The 16,607-nt window shown below is 33.7% G+C and overlaps 1 pseudogene across 1 annotated transcript; it reads right to left on the bottom strand.

The window, feature by feature from the left end:
* Nucleotides 1-9,372: 9,372 nt before the first annotated feature.
* Nucleotides 9,373-10,970, bottom strand: LOC143576802 (E3 ubiquitin-protein ligase RDUF2 pseudogene; annotated as a pseudogene). The gene is made up of 2 exons (XR_013142998.1): nt 9,613-10,970; nt 9,373-9,578 (listed from the first exon to the last, which is right to left on the bottom strand). The product of XR_013142998.1 is annotated as an E3 ubiquitin-protein ligase RDUF2 pseudogene (transcript).
* Between the last annotated feature and the right edge of the window lie 5,637 nt (nt 10,971-16,607).

Below are 16,607 nucleotides of genomic sequence, written 5' to 3'. Positions count from 1 at the left end.
CCCTCTACTCAATCGCGCGCTATGCCTTTATTTAAGTTACAAACACTTTTTTTATTATATCTTGTTTTATACACTCATAATAATTTGATAGATAATGAATTGTAGCTTTATATATATAATCTACTGTATCAATTTTTTCAAAAAATATAGTGATGGGATATGCCTTTATTTAACTTACAAACACTTTTTTTATTATATCTTGTTCACGAGCCGAGTCGAACTGAGCGAAGGTTTGCTCGTTGCTTGGCTCGTTTAAAACGAACTGAACCGAACGGCTGAAATTCGAACAGAGCGAAAACCGAAACGAGCCAAAATCGAATTGAGCATTTTTTGATAGAACATCGAGCGATTTTGAACATTATTTATTTCTTTTTCACTTTAAAATTTTCAATAAGAAACAAATTTGAAGGTTGTAAATAATATATTTTATAAATAAATAAGTAGTTTTTAGACAAACGTGTAATAAAATGTAAATTTTTATTAAAAATAAGTTTGAAGTGAGATATAATGATCATGTAAACAAACTTCTAGTATTCTAAAAACTTAAAGCGAACAAATAAAACTATAACATTTACGGAATATGAAAAATTTAAAGAGGTAAAAATAATTGTAAGTTTATATTTATGTGTTTTGTCTATATATTTATATATTTGTTCATATATAATTATATACAAAATAAATTAAAAATATTCGAGCCGAACCGAACCGAGCAGACCGTTGCTCATTGTTTGGCTCGTTTACAAACCGAACCGAGCAGAGCGGCTCGTTTTCAATCGAGCGAAAAACGAGCGAGCAATTTCCGAGCGAGCGGCAAGCGCGTTCGAGCGGAGCGACGAGCGGTTTGGACGGCCCTAAATGTGAATGTTCTTATCATAAAAAGATGGTATTGGGCCATAGTTTGCAGCCCATACTTTGAGTAAACATCAAAAGTCCACCAGCTTAAAAGTCTTCTTTTAGCCCAAGCTCATTGCAAATTCGTTCAAGGTGTCTCACTGTCTTGTCCCATCGCCTGTATTGAGCCCATATAATATTCATTTTACGCTTCTTTAAATGGGCCTCGCATTAAAATTTTCTGTTGGGTCGCAGGCCCGCAACCGCATACTACTTGTTCGGCGTCCGTATATCTAGCCCAATTAATTTTTATTATAACCGTAAATGACTAAACGCTACGACTTACGAGGTCCGCAATTTAGCTGGACTTTAGATGGTATTTTTACATGACCGATTTTATACATCTCAGTCTCACTATAAATGTTTGTTGAGAACGGAGTTCAAAATAATGGTATAGTGAAAATCAATTGACAGTTCCATGTCGAAACAAATGAACCGATATTGGCAGAACACATTGAAAATCGTGCCGGATTTTTTATTTTATTTTTATTTTTCGGTTTCCATATGCTACTGTATTGTTGTACAATAGACCAAACCGGTATTGCACAATCATAATCGATACGGTGTATGGTTTATATTTTACTCGTTTTCGGTACTAGTGCAATAAATTTTTTTAGCATTTTAATATAATTTTTAGTGAAATATGAGTTGTACACTTTCTTTTGTATCGTAAATATATTGGTATCATAACAAACCGAGCCTATACCAACTAAACAACATTGATACCAGTATCATTATTCATGTTTTGTGGTTCTTGTTTGATGTAAAACATGTGTCAGTATACATTTTGCTATAATACAATAGTGGACATTATATGTTTAATTAGATATTATATGTTTAGAATATATTTTTCTATATATTCTCATGATTTGGAAATATTGTTGTAAATCCAATCTTAGAATAAGATATTATGATATAATTGTATAAAGGGACGGATTATATTCCAATAATACATACGAGATGAAAGAAAATCCACCATTAGTTATCATTCAAAACTTGTATGATTGAGTAGACGCCATTTTCGAATATAAAATCGATTATTTAAAGTTGTTTATTAAATAAATAAATAAATAAATAAATGTATACTTTTATCATTTTAGAAAGTCATAAAATAATGCTTTTCCTTCAATTCGCCTTCTTTTTTCCTCCACAAAAGAAAGCAACTTTTATAAAGAAAATCTTTTAAACCTTTCACATATTTTTCTCCTATAGAAATCATGCAACACAAAATGTTTTATGTCTCTCTCTTTTTATTAAACTTTAAAAAGAGAACTTCTTTCATCTCACATTTATTAAACTCTAGAACACAAAGTACAACTTAAATCGAGTATACTAGTGATAGATGTACTCTAGTACATAAACACAAAACTGAATGATGTTTATTTTCCTAATAATGAAGGCCCACACATACATGTCATCATGATTCATGGCAAATGAATCACCCTTCTCTCAGAAAAACATAACATGGTGACCTGGTGCACTAATTTAGGAGGAAACCGATAACTAGGAAAGTCTCATTGCACAACAAGGAACAAATTGCTACATACGACTTGAATACACGACCTTACATAAGGAAAGTTATAGGACAGGCTGAAGTGATCAATAATCGGAAAGTTAGCTTTTTTAAGAATGAATCGCATTAAAAGATTATAAGAAATGAATCACATTATATGATTACAAGAAATTGAATGCTAAAAATATGTAAGATAACAAATAGACCAAGTCTATGTTTGGATTCACCTTTTAAATCATTCAAAGACTCTTAGTTGTTGTCTTGTTGATTAAAATGGATCATGACAAGATTTGATGGTCCTTGCTCCTTAGCTTTTAATTTTTGAATTCCATTTTATAAGACACAAACACTCATGGTCCACACAGAAAGTTGCCAGACCTTTTACAACACAAGAATCAAAAGCACAAACACAAACAAAAGCTAAAGTTCAATCAAAGTCACTCTGGTTTCTTTTTTATTTTCTTTCATCATCAAAGTTGTTTTCTTTGAATCTTTATGTACACAAAGCTTCTTTCATGGCATTTGGATGAGGGTATCAAATGCTAAACAACAAATATTGTCAAAAGGAAAAGAAGAAAAAAGATTCCGTAGTTTAGTCAACATTTTTAAGTAATTTATAATTTAGTTTGGTTTCTTTTAATTACAAAAGGGAAAGATATAGAATTAAATTAGTTAAAACAATGGTAAAAAGTTACTAAAGTATACATTTTTAATATTCTTTAATTATTTTACACAAACTATTTATGTAGTATTATGATAATATCATAACTATTTTTATAAAAATAATTTCATGTGTATTCAAATTAATTCTTTTAGTGTGAACCCGTTTTCACAAGATATTGATATTAATGAAAATTATAGAATATAATATTGTATTTTAATATAATATTAATACCATAATTAGAAAATTGTAATTGATTTGTTTCCTTGTATTTATCTATATTGTATTCTTATATATAGTTTATTAATAATTCATTACACCTAATGGGTTTTCATTATTCTTATGAGAGCTTTAGGGTTCTCAGTTAATAATGAAATAACCTAATTACAGCCATGGATGTAAGTCCTCCACTAGGACTAGGCCACATTATAATTCTTGTGTCGTTTAATATTTATTGTTCACGCTTAATTATCTTTCGGCGTCTAGCTTCATTTCCTCTACCAAGTTTCACATTCCTGTGGCTAGTACCTTGTTTAGTATTAATATTCTGATCACTTGGCCCTTTTGTGCCCGTGTGACTGATTCAATATTAATACTATTTTGATAACTGACACTTTTTTAACCAGTTTAGTATCAATAACTTTATGATCATTTGGCTCTACAGTGATTAATTGGTTGTTGGTATTCTGTTCATGCTTACCTTTCTTTCGACGACCAGCTTCTTTTTAATATTAAACCCATCATTCATTGGTTCAATATTAAAAAGAAGATGGACATCGAAACAACGTTAGGCGTGAACAGAATATCAACAAGCAACCAATCATTGAAGAGCCAAGCGATCATAATGCTATTAATATTGAACCGGTTACAGAAGTGCCATGTAATCAAAACATTAATAATATTAAACCTCCCACGGTCACAACAGAAGGGCCAAGCAAGGGATCAGAATATTAATACTGAAGGCAGCAGCCACGGGAATGGAAAACCTGGTTGAAGATGAAGCTGGCCGCAGAAAGAAAGTTAGGCGTGTCGGTGGTACTCGTATGGAACGTGTGGAGTTCTTGCTACCCGAGCATATATGCAAATGTTAATCGGTGATGTCCGTAATGTCATACCCCGTTAAAAGCCAACATATTTGTTTGTTTCACCAAAAAGCAAAAGGATGCGGTTGCTATATCGTGCCCAGCTGGCATACAAACAGCAATCCTAGGAAAATCATTGTTCTCTGGTTATAAGTGTATGTTCATTTATTATTTTTGTTTTCTGGATATCCTCTTTTGTTTCAACCATTGAATATTTATAAACAATATGTTTTAGTTTGATTGATCATATATTTCATGTGGACTTTTCATGTTTTGGTTATTATATATGTATGTAACTTTCCAGGGTTACAACTTATTATTTGGGTTGGATTATCTTTTTACCTAATCTTTTGTTTATTACCTTTTTACTAAATTGATGAGGCTGCACCCTTTTCTTTTATTTTCTCTTTTTAAATCTTGTAATTTTATCGGAGTTTTAGCCGCACCAGGGACCATATATGACCACTACAGATTATTTTATTTTTTTTAGATCTATGGATCCCATTATTTTGATTTATGGATCCATGAGACCGGCGCTTGACCCTGGTCACTGGCCTTTTTTTTTATTATGAGTATAAGTAAATACAAGGAAACATAATCAAATATAATATTTTAATTACGGTGTTAGTATAATATCAAACTCTAATATTATATTGTATAATATTCTCTAATAATTAACTTCTATTTTCTAATCTTAAAAATGAAGACTGGTAATGGGCAGATCGTTCATGTCAAAATGGCTCCTATTAAAACTAGGGTTAATACAATTAAAAAGTGATATTTAGTTAGAAAAACATCAACTTGGTTCGGATCAAATCGGACTCTTATCCAAGATGAATAAGTATCGTAATGAGTTCACGCGTTATATATGTTTTATGGCAACATATGGTGATGGTTGTAAAGTTCATGATAGGAGCAACAATGGCGGTGACAGCAACACAAATCGGTAACAACAAATAGCAGTGAAGATTGCCAGCAGTGAAGATTGTCTCGTCCGGAGACAACGGTTGATACTTGATACTAGTCCATTTGACTCATTCGATGGCCCCAAATTTCATAAAGTGACCATTTTAGCACATCGTATAGTTTTGTGTATAATGAAATCAACATTTTGTGATTAAAAATGACCTAAAAAACAATTTTCATTTCTTTGAAAAAATGAGTCATAATAATATTGTGAAATGCAATAAAAACGACCACATTTATGAAAAACCTAGAAGATACAAAATCTCAATGTGGGCATGAAACGAACCACATTTTGTAAACTATTAATTCCATGTTACCTTTATTCACCTACACTAGTTGTCTATAACATAAAAAGTTAAAAAAGACAACATAATAGAATTGTTCAAAATTAGACAGCAAAAGAAGATGATTTATTGATTTTGGTAGTTTATGTTTATTTCAATATTATTCTGCTTTTATAAAAAATAATTTTATAATACCTCACACATTCATACATCTACTTTAATGTATTTTAGGAAATAATTTTTTTTACTGTATTTTACATTCTTAAACTAGACAAACTTTGGTTCATTAATTGTTCACGAGCTCAAGTAGAAGTTGATCCCAAATTGAACCCGTTTAAAGACAGGACTCGAGCTTCAAGTAGCAAATTTGCCCGTTTAAAAACGATACATGACTCAAGCTTCAAGTACCGAACTAAGCGATAAACAAGTACAAAAAATAAAAAAAATTAAGCAATGAACAAGTCAATTCAAACTTAAAAACATTCAAATAAGTCGAGTTTGAGCTTTGAAAATAAAGCTAACCAAGCTCTAGCTCTTGTAAGTTAAAGAACCACTACCTTGTTTAAAATTGGTTTAAATGCCTAATTTTAAGGTAAAAGTAAACACCATTAAAACTGGATTCAGATACTAACTTTGAAAGCATAGATCAATGTCAAAATCCACCTACTTTAGGACTTAGGTAGTGTCACAATCTCAAACCTGCAACTAGTACACTCTATGCCCTAAATGTCTGTCTATTCAATTATCATAACATTAAATTCCCAAACAAATCAAATTAATCATACCACCTACAAACAAAATCAGCATTCATAATTTTTATTATAAACTAGCCACGTATACGAAAAACCTAGAAAATAACCAATTCTATTTGCATTGTAAACTATTAATTCCATTTTACCTTTTATTCACCTACACCAGTTGTCTATAATATAAAGAGTAAAAACATGTGAAATTGTTCAAAATTGGACAACATTAACAAAATAAGATGTTTTAGTAACTTTTTTTTAGACACATCACTAATTAAAGTAACATATCAAACTATATTAATTATAATGCTTCATAAACTTTGGTTGTTATTATATTGTGACTTTGGCCGATCCAAAATAAGTTGACAAGGTTAACGGGTGGCATACGGCATCACTCTCTTAATGGGTTAAGGGGTACTAAATACAAGGTGAGTTATATGTTAATGAGCTTTAAAATCCTCTACACAATAATTTAAGAATTAATTTTACATTAAAATATAAATGAGGGTTAAATAATTTTCTTAACGGATTACATACGCCATACCACTCCCTTTATGTGTTGTGGTGTCTACATAAAATAAAATAACTTTGAATGAATATCGCATGACCAATGTGACTCGTGTATTATCTAAATTTGGTAATAATTTTTTATGTTGGTGGATATCATTGGGTTTGAATATGTGGACACCTAGATGACGTATGAAATAACCTACCTACAATTGTTAGTTTTTCGTTGATACCTATAGATGTGATACGACAAAATCACGGCAATAGCCACGCAAATATATTAAGGGAACATTTTTAAAATGATCCATATATAGAATGTAATTTCAAATTTGTTTTCTCAAATTCAAGTTTTCAACTTTGTCTTTTTTGTATTTCGTCGTCGGTGACATATTACGAAACACAGACGACGTGTTAGTGAGTGGAAGTTGAAAGGTTAAATGATAGAAGATGCTTTAGGTATTGAGTGGAAGTTGAAATGTTAAATCATAGAAGATAAGATGGGCCTAACACATCGTCAACCATGGGCCTAAATGCATCGCCAACCCTACGTTAGCATCAGAAATGCATCGTCAACCCTATGTTATGTCAACAAGTCGCCGGCCATGAGATCCGGGAAGTCGTCGCCGGCGATGTGAACATGGGTTTTAGGTATGGCAGCCCGACGTTGACATCGTGAACAAGAACTTGTATAACATATTGTCTGCGATGAAATGGGCCGGAGAACACATCGTGGCGACCTATTCCGGCCAAATTCAGGCCACGTGTCGCTATCCGGTTTGTTCAGTAACACGTCGTCAGTGTTCCCTAACATGTCACCGGCAACGAGATACCAAAATAGACAAAGTTGGAAACTTGAATTAAGGGGGGGAAATTTAAAATCACATTATATAAACGGTTTATTTTGGAAATTTTCCCATATATTAAACATTAAAAAATTTAAACTTAAAATCACTCAAATTTTATTTTATTTTATTTTTATTTATTGAACGGCCACTCAAATTTTAAATAAAAAAAACACCTTTGTCAGAATTTTCTTTAAAATGATGCTATACCCCCCATTTAAGAAATGAATTTGACAACACGTTATATCATTTACTTGATGCGATTCGAATAACATTTGGTACCAACATACTCCGTATTTCTTTCATTACTGTTCTTTTATACAAAATTAATTTTATAATGCCAAATAAAAACAGGAAAGAAACATAAAATAATATATTATTTCCTAAATTCATGTCCCTTAGAATGTAATACAAGTTTTTAACCTCACACATTCATGAATCTACTTTCATGTATTTTATGTCCCTTGCAATGTAAGACAAGTTTTTAACCTCATTCGTAATATACTTCATGTATTTTGTTTGAGTAGAAATTCTGATACGTCGAGTGGAGAGACCTTAATTTTCAACAAGCCACGTCTATCCTTATGGAATCCATCTAGACAACTTAAGAAAGATTTTTTTTATTGTCTTTTACATTTTTATTTTCTGTATTCGGTACTTGCTCAAATCGAGCCACAAGCATGAGTACAGAGATTGATCCTAAATTGAAGCCCAGTTATGAGACAAGACTCGAGCTTCAAGTACCAAACTTGCCGTTTAAAAATGAAACACAACTCGAGTTTCAAGTACCAAGCTGCAATGCTGCATAGGCTGGCAAGCGTATATAATTTATTCTGTATAAATTACATAGTATAAAAAAACATGTACCACATTATAAATATCCTAAATATTACGTTATACCTACAAAATTATAGTTAAAAATAAAAAAAATGGTAACAATAAATAAGTCCAACTCGAGCTTAAAATCTTTCTCACAAGTCGAGCTTAAGAACTTTCTCACAAGTCGAACTTGAGCTTTGAAAGTAGAGCTAAAATAAGTCCAACTTAAGAACTTGAGCTTAAAATAAGTCTAACAATAAATAAGTCCAACTCGAGCTTAAAATCTTTCTCACAAGTCGAGCTTAAGAACTTTCTCACAAGTCGAACATGTATTTTATGTCCCTTGCAATGTAAGACAAGTTTTTAACCTCATTCGTAATATACTTCATGTATTTTGTTTGAGTAGAAATTCTGATACGTCGAGTGGAGAGACCTTAATTTTCAACGAGCCACGTCTATCCTTATGGAATCCATCTAGACAACTTAAGAAAGATTTTTTTTATTGTCTTTTACATTTTTATTTTATGTATTCGGTACTTGCTCAAATCGAGCCACAAGCATGAGTACAGAGATTGATCCTAAATTGAAGCCCAGTTATGAGACAAGACTCGAGCTTCAAGTACCAAACTTGCCGTTTAAAAATGAAACACAACTCGAGTTTCAAGTACCAAGCTGCAATGCTGCATAGGCTGGCAAGCGTATATAATTTATATAGTATAAATTACATAGTATAAAAAAACATGTACCACATTATAAATATCCTAAATATTACGTTATACCTACAAAATTATAGTTAAAAATAAAAAAAATGGTAACAATAAATAAGTCCAACTCGAGCTTAAAATCTTTCTCACAAGTCGAGCTTAAGAACTTTCTCACAAGTCGAACTTGAGCTTTGAAAGTAGAGCTAAAACCGAGCTCAAGTTCTTGTAGGTTAAATGAGTCAATATACAACAATTCTATACCTTTAAATTGTCTAATAATTTTAGTTTAAATGCCACATTTTCTGGTAAAATAAACACCATTAAATTCATGTAGAAACGAACTTTGAAAGCAGAAATCAATGTCACAATCTACCCACTTTAGGTAGTGTCACAATCTCAAACCTGCAACTAGTACACACTGTGACATTTGTATTCAATTATCTTAACATTAAATTCCTAATGCAAAACACAAATCAAATTAATACAAAATCAACATTCATAATTTTTTGTTTTCACCAAAATGTCACTAATTTAATTACCAAAACAACACACTAATTACTAACCTCTCTTGGCATGCATCATTCATCAATTATTTACAATGCATATATTTTGTGATCAATGAGCTTTGATTACGTTTCGTTTTGGTTTCGGTTCGGTTTCATACATTCATTTCTAGGTTCTACCACCGGCCGTGTTGTTCGTCTAGAATCCAAGTTCATGATCTCCGTCTCGACATTCTCCCGAAAACCGAACTTGATAAACTCCGACTTCTCGAAATCCCCCCTCCGGTATCAGACGCCCGAAACCTCCCGAAAAACGAGACCACATGCCGAAAAACACGCCGAACTCCGTTTTCGGATGAATTACTCCGTCTAGACTCATACATTATCCGTCTCGGAGTACCGGAACTACCGTTAAATCCACCGTCCATTTCCGTATACACAACCGGAAGCTCACGCGCGCCGGTACCGGCGCGTCTACCGGAGAATCTCCCAACGGCGAATCCTCCTCCAGGTAATCTCCAAATCGTTAATCCTACAGCTACCGATTCGTCGTCGTTTCGTTCATCTCGTTCTCGATTATTCGGATCCGGATCTATTGAATTCGGATCTAATGAATCCGGAGCAAGTTCGTGCCGGCAAACCGGGCACGAGTTCCGAATATTAAGCCACGGAATAATACAATCGGAATGGTATATATGCTTACACGGCATCTCACGCGCTTCAGATCTAATAACAAAAGCTTCCTTACAAACAGCACAGTGAGACTCCGTTGCCACGTGTAGATCTGAGATTTTAATTAACGGTAACGATTCGATTGCTGCTTTTGATGCTGATGGATGTACGGACCGGGTTAATCCGTTTAATTCGATTTGAGATAACTGATCGAGTAATCTATCGAAATCTGATCCCATTAGAAACTCTGACATCGTTGCCGGTAACGGCTGTAGACCGGAGCCTGCTCCGTCGTCGTAATACAGCTCGAATCCTCTGTCAACGCCGCCGCCACGTAGGACGATTACCGGATTAAACGGTGACCGGTCGCCGTTGTTCCGGCGACGGCCACGGCGAGACGTTAGATCTGAACGGTTATTATTATTATTATTATTATTATTATTATTGTTTAGAAACGACGTCGTTGAAGGTACACGCCAGCGAGTAGTGGATAACGGTGGAGGCTCGTTGGATTCAACGGCTTCAACGAATCCAGTGTCACAGTATGGACACAAAACGGTGTCGTTTGCTGGGAGTCTAACAAAGCGTGTGCATCTGTAGCACCAATACGACGTCGTGGTGGTGGTTGTTCTTGACATTTTGTTTTTTAAAAAAGTTGACACGTGGATTGAGATGTGAGTTGACGGATCTGGTTAAGTGGTATGGTGTTTAAGCTTGCCGGAAAATAGTGTCGTTAAGTTTTAGACGTAGGGTGTGGGTTTGAAAGTGATGATACGGGTTCATGGTATGGGTGGAGTGCTTGTGTTGGTTTTATACCCGTGTGTGTGGGGGATATAAAAGTTGTATTCAAATTAGTTTCCCTTAAAGCAACGTTAAAAGCAAAATGATACTTTTATAAAATAAGTGATGCTAAAGAGTTTAATAATCTACTATTTCTGGATTATGATGTTTAATGGCAAATTCTATAGGCACACCATCTATACCTATTAACTAGGCATATTTACACACCATTCAGTATACGTTTCGTATGCTCAGCATACGGGTAATACTTTTTCAGACGTTATACGCTTCGTATGTAATGTTATACGGTTTATATGGCTTTTGTATAGACAATACGAATAATATGAAAAGCATACGATTCATATGAACAACTTTTAAGTAAAATTAATAAACGCTTCGTATAAAAAGGATACATTTCATTTAGGTTGGTAATATTTTTAACAACATTTGGAAGGGATGAAGGGGGAGAAAGAAGTGAGTAAAATATATACAGACTTCATTGTTAGAATTATCTCGTTCAAAGAAGTAAGTGGGTAAAAAACTCTATGAGATCACACAATTTATATGGTTGAGAGATTCTTTTTATACCTAATATTCGTCTTACAATATGGTTAAAGAATCGATTACACATAAATATCAGTGAGAGATTGATGGATTAAAGATTCTTTTTATACCTAACACGTTTCATGCTTCCTGCAAAAGTAATTGTACAATTTTAAAGATTCTTCGTCATACGTTTCGTATTATTTCCTATACAGTTCGTATAGATTACTTTTTCATGATTTTTCAAACACTTACATGCATACGATTTGTATTCTTTCTTATACGGTTCATATGTTTATGTTAGATTTACATGCTTCGTATGAAATCTTATACGTCTCGTCTTCCATATAATACGAACTGTATACAAAAGAATATGGCTCGTATAGTTTCAATAGCATATGACTCGTATGGTTTTCCATATGATCGTATGGCTTCCTTGATTTGACTAACTTAAGTTAATATTCTATATGTTGTGTATGTCAGCATATGTTGCGTATGAGGCCTATGATTAGATGGGGGAATGGTGTGTAAATTGCTCAAGTGGTGTATCTCTAGCAGACCCCTGTTTAATAGTGCTGACAATTTCTGACACACATATGTTAGAGAGAAAGTAACGATTAAAGACACAGAGGTTAACAGGTTTTGCATTAAAGTTTAACTGGTTTAGTGTCTTAAACAGGTCGACACGTTTAAGACACATTCAAGTTCTTGTTCAAATAGGTTAAACAACTATTAACATGTTATAATATGTTTATATTTGTAATATAGCATATGCTTTAGTTACCTTACGCACTGTGGTTGAATTTTTAATTCAAATATGCTAAAAATTTTGTATTAGTTAGGAACAATATGATGACTATGTTGGGTAGGATGTAAAACTGTGGGTTTCTAGTCAACGAGGATGTTTAATCTTGTTGACGGGTGGATATGCAAGCACATTATACAAAGAACACATCTACACTTCGCCTACACACAAGGAGGATGGCATGTTCATAGGTAAATTTTGGGTTAACCGAATACGAAGCGTTTTAGGACAACATACGCAACGGACCCTTTTAAGGCTCTACATTTGAATGTGTCTTGTGATATCAATGGCATGACGGGTGATACTATGGGAATTATTATCACATGGTTATAAAAAATAAAGTTGGTAAAATTAACAATAATATGGTCATGGTGCACATGACATTACACACCTCTATGGCTCTAACAATAGTCTCTATAAGTATAGTATGTACACTATATGTATATGAAGGTATAGCATTCATATATAGGCAATCCTCAAATAACTTTTCATAAAGGCACATTAAACACCAAGTAATTTAGGCATTCCACCTTGCCTCCTATTACAACATTTATTTTTCACTTTTAAGAGTGTTTGGCTCAACATAGCATGATTGGGATGGTCTTTATTTTATTCCTATAAGGCTATAACAACCGAATCTAAATAATTTATATGGCAATCTTCCTTGATTCATTAGAAGACAAATATATTTGACACATTGAAAATGATTTGTTCGTTATCAAAATTAAAGAAAAATAAAAGAGCTAGAAGCCTACCATCGAGGGTGTGAACAGTCTAGGCTAAATAAAGAACGATCACATTGAATTAAATCCCTATATGAATATTGATCGCTCTTTTTAAAACGAATTTATGTTTCTAGAAACGAGCCATCTTTCACAAATGTAGGGATGTAAACAAGTCGGTCTAAGACTGAGCCCGTATAATACATATTACTTTGAATGATCAACAAGAAGCCAATATGTTTATGGTTTTTCTTGATCAAAGTTTTGATCTTTACATGTTTTAAGAAGTGATCCTTAGTTGTTTAGATTATATCGAAGTTAAAAGACTCTTACTTTTGTTCTAGATTTTATAGGGCTGGGCTTTTCAGTTGTATTATGTTTTGTAAATATTGGATTATGGTACCTTCTGTTTTAAGACGTTATGATACAGACTTTGGCTGTTACTCTGTTAGTCCTTTGTTGGTTTGTGTCCTGATCAAATTCGCTATGATGTTAGTCCGATTGAATCCTCTTGTTCCCTTGAATATTTTCTAAGTGTTCAAGATATGTTATTCAGAGAGATGATAATTATATTTTGAGAATAAAGTAGGAACTTACCTTCACAGAACTGGTTAATTATTGAGATACATGTAAACTTATCCATAGATTTTAATTTTACAGATTGCAGTAATCACTGATGCACTTAAAAGCACATATCCAAACACCCCTTTGTGGATAATTGATTGTTTAAACGAAGTTCGCTAATCAAGATACAAATTTTAATTACATGTTTTTGTTTCAACAATATTTTATACTTGCAGGAATTTAATCTCGAGTAAAGACATCAAATTATACAGTAGAATACACACTCGTACATATTTTAACCAAGAAAAGAAATACCCTCAGTTAATGCAGCTACAACCGTAGCATTCAAAACAAAATGAATAGCCTTACCCACACGCTTCAAGGTTCCAGGGTCCTTCATACAATCAACAGCCGCAATAAGAGAGAGGACAAAGGAACAGTCGACATTACTAGAAACATCCACCTTGAATTTATCATTGGTGTTCAGCGGAAGCACCTGCAAGAGGATGCCTAGAATTAAACAGATGAAGAGAATATCATACGAAGTGGAGTGAATACTAGAAAACAACCTTGGCAATTACTATTGAAGAACCTGGCATGTAAATAGTTAAGTTTCTTTTGGACCAACTTCCTATTATCATACAATTGTCTTTGTCCTTCTCCACATATATCAAACCCTCATTTTCCAAGGAAAAGTCCGTGTACGACAAGTCATCTAACAAGACCCTACAAGGGCGAAGCTATGTGGGGACCAGGGGTGGCCCCGGCCACTGCCGTTTTCTCCGTTAACATGTTAAATTTCGTGATTTTTCTCGAAAATATAGGTATTAAGCGCGGTCACCCCCGGTGTATTTTTCCAAAATGCTACCGGTCACTACTGATTTTTTTTCCAAATATAATACCCCATCGTTTGTTTTTTTTTCTAAAACCTCGCAATATTTATAAAGAAAAGTTACAAAATAGTAGTCGAATAGTAAAAGATTTGTTTTTTTAAATATTATAGGTCTTTGCAATTCTTCTTCTAGGTATTCACCCTTAGGGATGAGATCGGTACCATACCAGTGCCGGTACCGATACCAAACATTCGGTTTGATACCGGTATTGAAGGTAAAATTTGAGATATACCGGTACCAAAACTCAAAATCTTGGTATCTATTCGGTACCAACGGTACCAAATCTGTACCAATTTCGGTATCGGTACCGGTATCAATACCAAATTTGCTTATCCCTACTCACCCTTCCTCTCGCATCATCATGAATATTTTAGGTCTTTGTTGGTTAAAAAATTATTTTGTTTTTTTATTGTAAGAACAATTGTTTGAATAATTGAAGAAATATTATATATATAAATGTCATATTGTTTGATCCGACCCGACCAGACCCGAATCACCGGCACGAACCGAATCGTCGACCCGAAATTTTTTGAGTTCGTGACTTCGGTTACCCCCGTGGTTAAGCCCAAGCTTCGCCACTGACAGTCTACATCTTACCATTCCCAGACTCTACCATAGCTTTGCTAAACGATCTAACTACACCAACCTTGATAAATGAATATCCTCGTCCAATTCGTTATTGTTAACGATTAATAAATACGTCCATCATATGAACTTGTCCCCATAGTCCTAAGTGTGGTTATTGTGGCGTCGATACGGGACGGGATGACATAGATTTAAGGGCAGCACCAAGGGAGTGGGGTGGTGCTCTTCTTCTTCCTTATATGTCTCTCATGTTCCACCTCAACCCATCTCACCCTCGTGGCACGCTACTTCGCACCCACCTAGTCTGTTCCCATCACCGTATTGTTGTGTTCACGAGTTTTATTTAACGAGGGGATAAAAGGAACTGGGAGGAAGTGGCGGAAAAGTCATGTTTTCGAGTTTTTTTTAATGAAAGGAGTGAAAAGAAAGGAATTGTTATTTATATATTCCTACCAATTTGGAGACATCAAGAGAAATGAATCCAACCAAACTATTTGAAAATTCCTTAATCCAGAGTCTATGGCGTTGCTGATCAACTCCCCAATCGATGAGCACCACCACAATCGAGCACCACTGTTGGTACTTGGTAGCAACAATACGATGCCGTTTCAAGTCGCACATCTCACATATTTTTTTCTCATAGGACATCCGTTAAAAAAAACAAAAGGAGAACATTAAACAACATTAGTTTTCAATAATTTTCAGTAAATACAATAAACAATGCTATTTTTCTTCTTATTTACAACGGTAGTTTGGGGCTACTTTTCAATAAGTTCAAAAAACAACGCTAGTTTCTTCTTATATACAACGGGTTTAGAAAATTGTTCTTTTTAAAACGGTGCGGTTGACCTTCATACCGTTGAAACATTTCTATAACCAGTGTTAATAGACATTTTCGTAGTAGTGATAACTCTGACGAAATAACAATATTTATCATAACTTCAAATCATCACCGTTCGGCAATTGAAAGTTGAGATTGTCACTAGTTAGATTTTTAGTATAGATCAATACTAGTTAGTGGTTAACAGATTAGATTATTAAAATTTAATTTTTCTTTTCTTTTTTTAACTTTGATTTTTTTATTTTTAATTTTTTGTTATACTAAATTTCGTTAAGTAATTATTATATTGAATTTTGTTTTATAGTTATAGTAAAGATTAGAAAAATAAAGAAAAAAGAAAGATAATTAATACAATGATTAAATGCTAGTTAACACATACTGCTTACATTAAAGGATGGCTAGGTAAATGCCTCAATTCCTACTTGACTGGGACGGGGGCTTTAAGTAGCAATTGCTAGTTAAGCCACAACACGGTCTCCATCCAAACTAGCCTGCTTTTTTTCTACCTGGCTGGGACGGGGGCATTAAATAGCAACCTCTAGTTAAGCCACAACACGGACTCCATCCAAACTGGTCTAGCTAGTTTGTTGTCCAAGTCTCAAGTAAAGACTTGGAGTTATAAACACATATATTCACAATCACACATACGTTTTAACAAACTATGGAGGTAATACAATTAGACAC

Source organism: Bidens hawaiensis, unplaced genomic scaffold (assembly GCF_021521415.1).
Source record: "Bidens hawaiensis isolate Kalapana, Puna unplaced genomic scaffold, B.hawaiensis_p1.1 tig00028303_1, whole genome shotgun sequence".
NCBI lineage: Eukaryota > Viridiplantae > Streptophyta > Magnoliopsida > Asterales > Asteraceae > Bidens > Bidens hawaiensis.
This window is presented reverse-complemented; position numbering and strand designations above follow the sequence as displayed.